The following is a 13040-nucleotide window of genomic DNA, read 5'->3' as shown; positions in this document are numbered from 1 at the left end:
GGATCCAAACTGGCAATCAACATTACCCAAAAGAGCAAAAGTAGTGTGAATTCATTGTTTCACTTACTGTTCATATAGCCATATAAAGCACCCCTCAGTGCTCCCTATGCTGTCAAACTGTTCATTGCAATCAGACTTCCTCAAATGTTTGTGGTTATGTTGCCCACTCTGTCTGGTCAACAAGGAGGATAGGAGCCGCATACTGGTGCTCCTGGAAGAGCTAGGGTTGAGTCTCCTGCACTCAAGCGCTATTCTGTTTGGAGAACAGTCAGTCATGAGTTCTATTCTGTGTTCTGCACATGGGTGGTTAAGCAGCTGTGTGTATGCATGCAGCCACTGACTTGCAATATCCTGGTGTATCATGTTTAACGCTCTGTTTTGACAGTGACTCAGAAAGGGGGAGGAAAGGTGGTTCCAAAATGCAGTTAGGCTTTTAAAGAGTTCTGTTGTTTTATTTTGCTAAAGCTGTTGAAAGAGAGGCCAGCTCCAATTTGCCCAAAGCCGTTTAGTTACAACTTAGCTCTTCTGGGTGGGTCCTTTAGAAAACTGCCTTTGACAGTAAAAGCATTTAGCTAGAGCACAGCATGTGTAGCAGAATAAAAACAAATTACAATGACATAAACATGTGAATCCATCATCGGGGGGGAGGGGATTGGTTTCAGAATCCATGTATTAGACTGTGACAGTAATCATATAATGGTCCTTTAAATGTCAATGGAGATGAACGTGGTTTAATAGCAACAAATAAGCTGCCAAGCCAAGAAGCGTGTAACAAAGCAGATGGATGGATAAATCTACCTATTATCTGCTCCCTGCACAAAAAAAAAAAACGAGAGAGAGAGAGAGAATTCAGGCTTATGTTTGATTGAACGTGTAAATCTCAGAGAGGTGATGTTTTCTCTTATTTCAAAAAACCTCTTTGTTTTCAGAACCGTTCCCTGCCATCAGCCACGTGGGTGGAGGTGAGCTGTACAAATGAGATATGTAACATTTAAAGCTTGCTGCAGCCTTGACAGTGTTATGCTAATGAAAAATGAAGGCACCAGGGCATGGTTTAGACAATCAGTCAACACCAGGCTGCTGTAGAATCCATACAGATTCCTATCAACTGCACACTAAGAAAGATAGAAGGGGTTATGTGTGTGTATGAGAGAGAGAAGGATGGCCGAAACAGGCGGGGTAGGTTACATTATTTGCTACATTTGTTGTACAATTTCCTTGGCTTTGCTGTTTGTCCGTGCAGGACCTCAGCAAATCTTTGAGACGAGTGACCCCAGGGATTTTGATCTAGGCAGAGTGGCAGGCTGCCTTCCACAGCCTAGTTCCACTGGGCCATGTGAGCTTCACTTTGTGGAGGACGTATGTTCTGCGAGTCCTTGCAAAACTAGGGGGTGACCACTGCTCATTTGTCCATGGGCAGGCTGCCTTGTTTGTCTTTTTGGAAGCAACACCAGCTGTGCTTTCTTCCTGATTAGTGACATTGTCTGCAGATGTCAAAAGACACCATCAAAATGCAAATGGCTTTACATTATGTTTCTAGTGAAAAAGTCATGGAAGTCTTGTGGTCTGTTAGGCTTTGTCTACACTGGAACTTCGTCAGCAAAACTTTTCAGGGGTGTTAAAAAAAAAACACACACACCCCCGAATGACAAAAGTTTTACCGACAAAAAGCACCGGTGTGAACAGCGCTTTGTCAGCAGGAGCGCTCTCCTACCAACAACGCTGCTGCCTCTTGTTGGAGGTGGAAGGTTTTTTTTCACCAGGAGAGCTTTCTCCTGCTGACAAACAGCAGCTATACTGTGCGCCTTTTAGTGGCTCGGCTGTAGTGGCACGGCCATGTCGCTAAAAGCTGCGTAGTGTAGACAAAGCCTTAGTCGCCTGTGTCTTTCACTCACACTTGTTCCCTCTCTGGCTCAGTCTACAAGGCTAGGAAATGTGTGGTTTTCAATTGATTTAGCTTAACTTGGCAAAAAACAAAATAAGGCTTTTAACACCCATGCACACACAGCTGTACTACACAAGCATCTCAATGCTGTGAAACTGTCTATCTCTGTGTTGTTGTATTAATTTATATGTAATATATGGGCTAAAAGTGTTAACATAACCCAGTCACTGTCCAACATTAGACAGTGTTAAATAAGGTCTGGGGTTTGGTATGCAGAGACTTCAGCCTGTTTAGTATGTAGCAAACACACCGTTCAAACTCCTTTTAACTTTTTGTTAAAAATACAGAAAAGAAGGAAAAACAAGTAAAGCATTTGAAATGCAAAGTATTAAATACGGCTTTCAATTTAGCAACTTCCCTTATTCCCTTTCTCTTTAGCTGGAGAGAGTTTTTAGAAAGAAACCCCCCTTTGTTTGACTCTCATGGTATCAAAGATGGTGATAACTGTCCTATTGGGGAATAGAAAAGACGTTAGTTGTGCTGGGCTAGAGTGGTTGCTGTTGTTGTTTCCAATCCTGTTTCATTCCATGGGGTCTTTGGGATTCAGCTGATACTGGTAGCGGTGGTGATGTCATCTGGGTCCCTCTCTCTGGCCTGGGTGAGTTGCTTTAAATCTGCAGCTTGAGGTCTTCAAACCACGATTTGAGGACTTCAGTAACTCAGACATAGGTTAGGGGTTTGTTACAGGAGTGGGTGGGTGAGATTCTGTGGCCTGCATTGTGCAGGAGGTCAGACTAGATGATCATAATGGTCCCTTCTGACCTTAAAGTCTATGAGTCTATAAATCACCACGTGGAAAGCTTCAGTTTAAATAATTGATTTTCATCAATGTTTCCATTTGTACTTCAGTTATTTTCTAAAGAAAAGTGCATCCTCATTGGTTGATATAACCATTCAGTACGTTGATTTATAACTAAATAGAGCCGTCACACTAGATTTCGTGCATCTTTTTGCCATCCAGGAGGGTACATGATAAGCTATATACATTTATTTAAGCAATTATATAGCTTAATATTTTCAGATTCTTATTAATTGTACATTTTTAGTATGCTAAATGTGAATGGTGAATAACATTGCTTATTTACTAGATAATTAACTTTTTGCTCATGGTTTGTGTCAAACTGCATTAGGATGGTAACTGGAATTTAATTAAACACAAAACCACATAGAAAATGTATTTTTATTTAACAAAACAACCTTAAATGTTTTGATAGGAGAAGCTGATGTATCCAATACATGTTTCATGTTTACATCTAATTTTTTTATTAAACAGAGGGATTAACTGTAGTCAGTGAACTAAACAGATTATTTCAGGCAAATCCTGGGAAAATTTTCAAATGTGCCCAAGTGAAAGTAACTGGATCTTAAGTTTCTAGTCTTGCTTAAGTCTCCTGAAAATGAGAGAGTCTCCTAAATTACTTAGGCTGACCTATTGTGCCATATTTATAAAGCTTGACCTCAAAAGTTAGAATCAGGGGGAAAACATCTTTCTTTATATAGAAAAGCAGCCTTTAACTCAAAGTTTCTGATAGAGGCTCATGGATTCAGCATATTTACTTTTCATTTAAATGTTTTAAGAGATTATGATAAATATAGATCATAACATATTTTGTATTAAATTCAGATTTCATTTTAAACAGGCTTATTTTTAAAAAGAAAAACATAATTTAAATAACAAAATTTTAAAAAAACAATTTAAATAAAAAATCTGATAATTTTTTTCTTCAAAAAAATCATCAATTTTTATCCTTGCTGCTCTGGCCCTGTCTGGTCAGGACATCTCTCAGGATTAGGATGAAGAAGGTCCAGACTCCCAGGGGGTTGTGAGGGTGGCAGCCAGGATGGTGAAGCCTGCTCCAATAGTCCGTTTTTCTCCCAAGGTTTCTTTCATTAAGGACCCATCAAGGGAATGGTGGGCAGAATAGCCCATCCCCTCATTATTTTTTCCACCAATTAGGCCTAGTTTCTGACACACCACTGAGTGTCAAGCCACATATTTGCAGGTTCTTTTGTACTCTGTGAGGAGCCTCTTGTGGCCACTATTGAGAAGGACTAAATAAAATGGAAGTAAAAGATTAAGGCCCAACTTTTCAGAAGTACCTGCTGATTTGGGGTGAAACTGTTTGCCACATGGTAAAATTAAGGTATAGAGCACCACAGGATTTTAAAAAAGGACTGGACATTTATATGGATAAGAATACCCAGAGTCATAATATCAAGGATTTAAAGAAAACACACACACACACAAAACAAAAAAACAGGTTGGGAAGGTATACAAACCCTCATGCTTCTGAGTATAGGGAGACCAGTATCTAAATGGGGGTCAGGAAGAAGCTTCTTCTGGGGGCAGGTTAATAACTGCCTCCTGAGGCATTTCAAGTTTCAGGTCAGGGTCTGCTCCCAAAGTCAAAAGGCTGTTTCTTTTGTTTTCTTAGGTGACAGAGTGAGATGGATAAGGACCGATAACTTGGGAGTGGTGATTTTGCCCCTCACTTTTATAGTTCAGTCACCCTTTGAACTGCATTTTCCTGAGGGTTATCCCTAGATAAAGTTCATTCCTGTTGTGGGGATGGAGACAAGAAGTTTGGCAGTGAAAGCGGTTCCATGTTATTGTTTGCTAAGATCTGTTTGTTTCTGAGCCCCTTCCTTGCCCAAGAATGGTCATTTGATACGTGATTGCTCATCAGCTTTGATGACCCTTGGCTAGAGGCATCAGCTTGTCCTTTGTCTTTGAGAAACAGGTTTACCCACTCCCCAGGCTTGTCTGGTAACACACCTCAGTCATGATTTCAGCTTAGTTTATAACTTCACATACAATGTTGCTACATACATTTCCCCATGATATTATTGACCAGCAAGTTATTAGTTTTCAAATGACATATTTTACAAGACATATTTTGTACAAAGAATATTACAGTGGTGTGTAGGGTGTGAATACAGGGGTGCATTCCAGCACAGTGAGACCAGGACTTTATGGGAAAGGAGACTGGAACTGGCGAGTTGAGGAGAAGGAGGGACTGGGAGAAGGAACAAGGTGTACTCTTTGTTGGTACTAGACTTACCCAAAACTAAAGACCCGCCCCCTCAGGTAGGGCCGAGAACCTCTAGGCCCAGGTCACAAGTGTGTATGTAGGACAATGAAGGAGAAAACAGGGGCGGAAATGAGGTCAAAAGCTAAAAAGCAGGACCCAGAGGGGAACTCGAAGCAATGAACCTTGTAGGAACTAGTTGTGGGGATGAGACAGGACTGGGATGAGGTCAGGTTGGAGGGGATGGGCCGAAGAGTCTGTGCCCCCTAGAGAACACGTGCCTCCAAAATCTGGACTGGAACCCAAGATTCCTCAGTGTCACCATTTCTCTGCTGTCAGCAACTATCTGACAATAGTTAGATCCACAGGCAAAATGTCTCATCCCCCTCTGGTGCTCATCCACACGGAGGATGACAACTTACTAATACTATCAGTTACTCCATTATTTCAAGTGGCATAGGTCTGTGTTCTGGCTCTAAAAGTTCCAACCATGCTGATGACCCATGTACGTGCCAATATGATACCGTATGATGGAATATATGTGTTTCCAGTTTCTTATTTTTTTTTTAATCTAGGAAATTACACATTTAAAAAATCTACATTAGAAGAGTAACATTGAGGTTACAAAGAAGCACTCAAAAGTTAGGAAATGCCAGAATTAAGGTTGCCTATGCCTGGATGCTGCCCTGGAAAATTGGATTCTATCCATACCTCTGCCACATCCTGTGTGATGATGGGCAAGTCACTTAAACCAAACTTTTCACAGGTGGTCACTAATGGTATGTTTCCCCTTTTCCGGGTGCCTGACTTCAGACTCTAGGGTCTGATATGCAGAAGTGCTGAGCACTCAGAGCTACAACTGAAGTCAATGGGACTTTGAACACAAAGTGCTCTGAAAAAATCAGGTCATAGGGACTCAGTTTGGGCACTCAAATTAGTAGACACTTTTAACCTTAGTTTCTCTGTGCCTCAGTTCCCCATCTGTAAAATGAGAATAACACTGCCCCCTCACCTCACATGGGCATAGTGAAAAGACATTCATTAATATTTGTGAAGCACTCAGATGTTATAATGATAAGTGCCATAGAAAACTCATGAGGAAATTAACAATTCTGTCTTCAGAGTAGGGTTTGAATAATGTGCAGTAAATAAGGATTAGGGCCACACATTGACAAATGAAGAAAAAACTAAATATTGAATAGCAACTCATTAAGCAAGCATCTTCCATCCTGTGCATTGAATGAGGCATACCCATGGGGGGAAGAACCTGAATTCTGTCATTTCCTTATTTTTGAGTGCTTGACTTTGTAATCTTAATAATGTCCTTTTAACCTAGTTTTTGTGTGTAATTTATACATACATTTCGTAAAACGTTTACTGGATGGTGTTATGGCAGGAAAAAAAGTGAGTGCTTATTCATTTTTAATCAGCCATTGGTAGCTGTTCAACAATGAGTGATTCAGTTCAGGCTCTTACCAGGGTGATGGATAGGCAGGTGTATCTGAGCATTTTCCAGAGTAAAATAAAACCCAATATGATGATACTTACAGCAACCAATTAAAATGTTCTCCCATTCCCCCAACTGTAGTAAGAAAATACTGGGATTTTTTAATTTGTATATATGTATTCCTTTATTGTTCTGTGAATGTTAACAGGAATCAATACAGTCATTCATTCTGAACCGCTTCTCACGTGTGATAAGACAAACACAATGGAATATGAGTTATGGCTGGAGGATCAAACAGAATTTTTATCCTGAACCCTCATTTTGCAGCCTCCCCTGGGTTTAAGTCAGACCTTGACACTGATTTCACTGCATCTTTTGTGTGGGTGGGTGATGGTTTTGTTAATCATAGCTTGCACTGAGGCAACCCCTCTGGGTAATGTTAACAGATACTGCCTGTGGTAAAGTATGGGAGAGAGGAGGAGGGCAAATTTCACTAAGAGTCACTGAAGTTGCAGGAACTTCAGATAATTAGCAGCAAATGTAAATCCCCAAAGCTGCACATACAGTGTACTTCACCATTCAAGAGGCTCAGCTGTCTCAAGTAAATACTCTTCTCGTCCCTTAGGGGCATCTGCAGCAGGCGGAGCATGATTAATTGTTCACATGTGTGGGAGGATGGAAGCAGAAGGTCTGTCTGGCAGAGTTTGCACTCATGAATATTCATCAGGGGAATCTGAAACAGCTGGGAAGCATGTTTGTATCCAGAGAAGATGCAGATGAGGTTAATGGAGCAAATGGAATGAAACATGTTAGGTACCTTAGATGCTTTTGTGTGTCGGCTTCATGGCAGTGGTTACCAGGGAGGGGAATGTTGGTACTTCTGGGGAGGCAGTTGCTGACAATGGAATGTTATTTATCAGGGTCTTTATATATGAAATGGAATGAAGTTAAGAAGAGGGGAATATAAAGGGAAAACTTCTTGAGAGAAGTTGAACTGTGGGATTGTCTCCAAATGGGAATGCAGGAAGCCCCAGCCCTGGAGACATTTCAAACTAGGCTGGACAAAACATTACAACAAGCCTCAAATGTCATGGGGATTGAACTAAATTGCATGTTTATGTTATTAAATTTTAAATAAATGCAAGGTGCCCCTGCTCTAATGACTGAAACTCGCATGTAGGTACCATTATAATTAGAGATAGACCTGAAATAAAATCACCTGCCTGAACATGTCTAGCCTACGTGGCTGTTTGAAATCTGAACCTTATCTGAATATTGTAAATGGTCCCTTTCTTTATAATAGGTAGAACAAAGCCTTAGAATCAAGCAGCCCCAAACTTTGGGGTGTTTGAAATCTGCATGTGAAGTCTGAGGCTTGGGACCATTACAATTTGTAACAAGCCTAATACTCCTTCCATTGCATTAGGAGTGGTCCCTGTACTGAAGAGCTATATCCAGACGTGCTGTATCCAAGAACGGCATGTGAACATGCACTAACTCTGGATGAATGAACAGGTCTGGATAAAAGAACACTCCATGCAGCACTTTTACTCAGTTCTATAACCAAATCAGTTTGAGGGTTTGAAATCTTCAGTATTTTTTCATGTCTGGCTTTTGACTGGCTCAAAAAGCTTGTTCTCATGAAAGTCCCAGTTAGGGTGACCAGACAGCAAGTGTGAAAAATCAGGACAGGAGGTGGGGGGTAATAGGAGCCTATATAAGAAAAAGACCCCAAAATTGGGACTGTCCCTATAAAACCAGGACATCTGGTCACCCTAGTCCCAGTCCAGTCATGCAGAGTCAGGAGTTTCAGATAATTCAGAGACACTTAGCAAAGTATTTGAACCTCTGGACTCTTCTGTGAGCTAAACCCAAACTCCAAACATGTGGAGGTTTGTTGCAAAAAACGTATTTTTAAAGCTTTGTGCTGACCTGGAAAGATAAAGAGAGGAGAGAGCTTGGTGGAGAGGTCTGAAACTGGCTTCCCGCTCACTGATCCAACAGACCCCAAGCCTATTGATTTTCTGTGCATGTCATAAGGTATAACAGCTTAAAGATATCCCTCCCTTTTAGATTCCTGACATGGATTTTGAAACAAAGAAAGACGCTAACCCCAGAGGGGAGACGTGCAGTGTAAACTTTTTTCTAAATTGTGGAATAAACTAATAGTGACTGATTTTTGAACCTCTGTTGGCCAAGGTCATTTTCTTCCTTTTCCTCATTCTGAATGCATGAGCATGTGCAGTGTTGCAGCTGTGTTGGTCCCGGGATATCAGAGAGACAAGGTGGGTGAGGTAATATCTTTTATTGGGCAAACTTCTGTTAGTTAGAGGTAAACAAGCTTTTGAGCTTACACAGACCTGAAGAAGAGCTCTGTGTAAGCTCTAAAGCTTGTCTCGCTTGCATTAGAATATATCTTTCAGTGCTAATGACATGGCAGGTGGGTGCAGGGTGTTGTGTATAGCAGTTGAAACAGAGCATTGGGAGTCAGGATTCCTGAGTCTTTTTACTAGCTCTGCCTGTTTCACGCAATGACTCAGAAATGTCGCTGTTTAAGCAAAGAGGGAACTCTGATCCTCCAGCATGCCCTTCATTTTGCGATCGATTCTGGAAATGGTAGCGATTCCCAATGAGTTCCGTAACATTGACCCTGACTGCTATGATTACAATGGACATCCACAATACTTTGCATGATCTCACTTTTGCCTTAAGGAGTTGTGCCGTGAAGTGTGGAAGTGATGCACGGACAACAGCACTGCTGCAGTATTTGCCAAGGAGTGCCATGTCTGGACCCAGAGCAATACTGCATCCAAATCAAGCTGGCTGGTTTAAATGCACTGCATCATTGCAACTTGCCCTGCTTCAGTCTCACCAGTACAACAGTGCAATTTTCTAACCAAGGCAAGGTTATTGTGTGATTCTAATGGGGCACTGGCCCTTTAAGGCCAGAGGCGATAGTTACCCTGTTGCACGTATCCAGGGAAAATGGATGAAGCAGTCGTTCGGAGCAAGGAAGCTGGTTCTGGGGAACAGTTAGGCCTGGATCCACAAAGGGACTTAGGCATTGTAATGCTGTGTTGTGTCAATCACACCTGACATTTAGGTGTCTAAAAAATCATAGGCACACACCACCATCCACAAAGTCTGAGTTAGGCGCCCAGGAATGGGATTCACAAAAGCCAGCATGCTAAGTGGTGAGCCACCTAAGCTAGCCAATGGGAGAGAGTTCGGCACCTACGTCCAGGCTGCAGGGAGGCGCCTATCTCTATTAGTGATCCACCAATGAGAACCTGTCTCCTGGAGTCAGGGGACTTAGGTGCCTAAGCAGTTTATTATGAAAATGAGTTAGGAACCTGCCTCGCTCCATACCAAACGGCCAGAGGAAGAGGAGATGGGGGTGGTGCTCACTTTATAACTTTAAGCCTAGTGGTTAGAGCATTCACCTGAGACGTGGGAGATCCAGGGTCCAGTCCCCCTCCTCCAATCACTCTTTCATTATTTACCCATAGTGGACCAGTTCAGCAGGAAAGATTGAGGGAGACCCACATTGGATTATCCCATAGCTCAGTGGTTAGAGCACTTCCCTAAGAAGTTAGAGACCCCTGCCTGTTCAAATCCTTTCTCCCCCCCTTGCAGAGAGGGGGTAATTGAACCTGGATCTCCTATATCCCAAGTGAGTGCTCTAACCACTGACTTAGAAGGTGGGCTGCACTACTGTTGCAGCCAGCAGCCTGATTTTGAATGGGCCCCAATCCAGTAAGTGGCTTCTGAGCACACCAGTTTGGGCCCTATACCTGACGTAGTTGTTTGGCTGCCCTTCTTCCCCTGGTTTGTGAATCGCTCTGAGACTTAGGTGGGAGATAAGTGTCCAGACACCTTAGAGTGAGGCAGCAGTGCACATGGCCAGAGGCAGAAACAGGTGCTGCAGGAGCTCTTACCCTGAAAACTTATGCTTAGTGAGTTTAGGTGCCTACAAGGTTCATTTAAGGGAATGGACAAGGCCCAGCCATTCCTGCCTATCCTGGGCGGCTCTTTGCATGTCCTCTGTGTTGTGAAGTCCCATACGTTTTCCCTCTCTAGTATTTGGAGGAGGCATTCTTTTTGTTGGCCCCTCTTGCATGTTCCTGCAGCTGCCAAATGACACGCCTGCCATGGCAGATGCTCTGGCTTTATTCTTAAGATATGTCCCAAATTTTTCCATCTTCTTTTCTGGATAACTTTAGAGATAATATTTTCCTGAGGAATTTGCTTTCAGAGGCATTTAGACATCTGACTGTACCTTTGGTTGATTTCCAGCTTTCACATCCAGATGTTAAAATGAAAGTAACATTTGAGTTAAAGATTCATAAGTCTTAAGGTTGCAGATGTTCAATGACTAAAATTTGGTGCATGCACCTGACACCGTGCCAATTCATGACATCATTTGTGGACATCGCCATTTGCTTAGACATTATTGCCAAGGTATGTGAATTGACTCACTTCTTCTATTCCTTTGCCTTCTAACATAATGCTTGAGTTGGGAGTTGAATTGTGATGACTGCTTAGAAATATGAAACTGCCTATCCTGCACTTTAACATCAGCGTTCTCAATCAGAGGGCCTAATTAGAGGGCTGAATTTTCAGAAGTGCTGAGCATAAACAAATCCCATTGACTTTAACTGGAGTTATGGGTATTCAGTACCTCCAAAAATCAGAAGAGTGGTTGGGGGAGTTAATTTGATGATAGTGCTATCGGTGTGTATATTCAAAGCACAGCATGGGTTTTAAGCCACTGACTCATTAATTGATGGGTACTGCATGGCTAAAGCACAATATAACTCTCATAAAATTTAGGGGATAATTTCTGGTTTTAATCAGACTATTTCTTGGCAAAGTTACAACATAATTAGGAAGTGTTAATTCATAATAAAGAACCTTATGAATTAGGTAGATCCATCACTTAGTCTCAATTATAAATCAGAATAAACACAGAACTTCACTGCAGGTGCCATCTGCTCAAAACAGCATGGCAGGATTTGCTGTATATAACTGTGGGTATCTGGAATTCCTGGATTATTTTTGTAATTCCTACACTACAAGGGATGTATCTTTTACCGCCTCCCTCCAATAGAATTATGCACTGTGGACCAGAGAGATCATAGACAGCATGTCAGTAACAACTCTATTGTTATGAGGAGGGATTCCTCCCACCCTCCACCGCAATCCCAAATACGAATGCAGAAGCATATGGGGCCATTAACAGCCTGCAGGGTCCCAGGGAGATTTACTCATAGATTCATGGATTCCAAGGCCAGAAGGGACAACTGTGATCAGGGCCATCCTTACCCATATGCAAAGTATGCAGCTGCGTAGGGCACCAGGGAATTTGGAGCACCACATTTCCTGGTGCCCTGCACAGCTGTGTACTGCTCCAGCCCCTGTTCTGCCTCTTCCCCATGGCCCCCACCCCTGCTCCGCCCCAGCTCTGCCTCTTCCTGCTCCTGCTCTGCCCCCTCTGCCCTGACGACGGCTGCAGGGGATGGGCCTGCACTCACCACATGGTAAGTGGAGCGACCCGGTCCCAGTCGCACCGCTGGTGAGTGCTGCGGGGCAGTTCCCCGCTACTCCCCAAGGCTCGGAGCCAGGAGAGCACAGCGGAGCAGGCTGGGGCCAGTTTCCCCTCTTCCTCCCAGCCCTCTCCCCATGGAGGCATGGGGCCCGCCCCCCCTCAGAGGCCCCACAGGGGGGCTGCGTAGGGCACCAAAATGGCTAGGGATGGCCCTGATTGTGATCACCTAGTCTGACCTCCTGTGTAACACAGACCATCAAACTTCCCCAAAGTAATTTCTGCATCATACCTTTTAGAAAAAATCCCGTCTTGATTTATAAATTGACAAGTGATGGAGAATCCACCCTCACCATTGATAAATTGCTCAGAGTGTTAATGACTCTTACTGTAAAAAAAAATTACACTTTATTTCTAGTCTGAATTTATCTAGCTTCAACTTCCAGCTATTGCATTGTTATACATTTCTCTGCTGTATTGAAGAGTGTATTATCGCTATTTGTTTCCCATGTAGGTACTTACAGACTCTTATTGAGTCACCCCTTGGCCTTCTCTCTGTTAAACTAAATAGATTAAGCTCCTGGAGTCTGTCACTATCAGGCACACTTTCCAATCCTTCAGCAGTTCTCATGGCTCTTCTTTGAACCCTCTGCACTTTATCAACATCCTTCTTGAATTGTTGACACCAGAAGTGGACACACTATTCCAGCAGCAGTCACACCAATGCCAAATACAGAGGTAAAATAACCAATCTGTTCCTATTCAAGATTCCCATATGTGCATCCCAGAATCTCATTAGCACTTTCGGCCACAGCAGCCCACTATGCCCTCAAACCTTTTGCAGAGTCCCCCACGCTGTAAGTATGGCCCAATTCTATGTTCCTAGACGTATACATTTACATTTAATTATATTGAAATGCATATTGTTTACTTGTGCCCAACTTACCAAGTGATTCAGATCGCTTTGTATCAGTGACCCGTCCTCTTCCTTATTTAGCATCATTCATTCATTCATGCCCGTCACCCCAACTGGGGTATGGGCCGCCAACCACAGATCTCCATAGTCTTCTATCC

The 13040-nt window shown here is 42.7% G+C and overlaps 1 long non-coding RNA gene across 1 annotated transcript in view; it reads left to right on the top strand.

Moving 5' to 3' along the window:
• Positions 1 to 7587, top strand: part of LOC120382846 — a 108295-nt gene extending 100708 nt beyond the window's left edge. Inside the window, exon 3 of the long non-coding RNA XR_005588256.1 lies at positions 7047 to 7587. This is a non-coding gene — a long non-coding RNA (uncharacterized LOC120382846). The remainder of the gene's footprint in view (positions 1 to 7046) is intronic.
• The last annotated feature ends 5453 nt before the right edge of the window (positions 7588 to 13040 follow it).

The sequence above is a fragment of the Mauremys reevesii genome, linkage group 15 (genome assembly GCF_016161935.1).
Source record: "Mauremys reevesii isolate NIE-2019 linkage group 15, ASM1616193v1, whole genome shotgun sequence".
Taxonomy (NCBI): Eukaryota; Metazoa; Chordata; order Testudines; family Geoemydidae; genus Mauremys; species Mauremys reevesii.
Note: the sequence above shows the minus strand (reverse complement) of the source record. Positions and strands in the feature narration are given on the sequence as shown.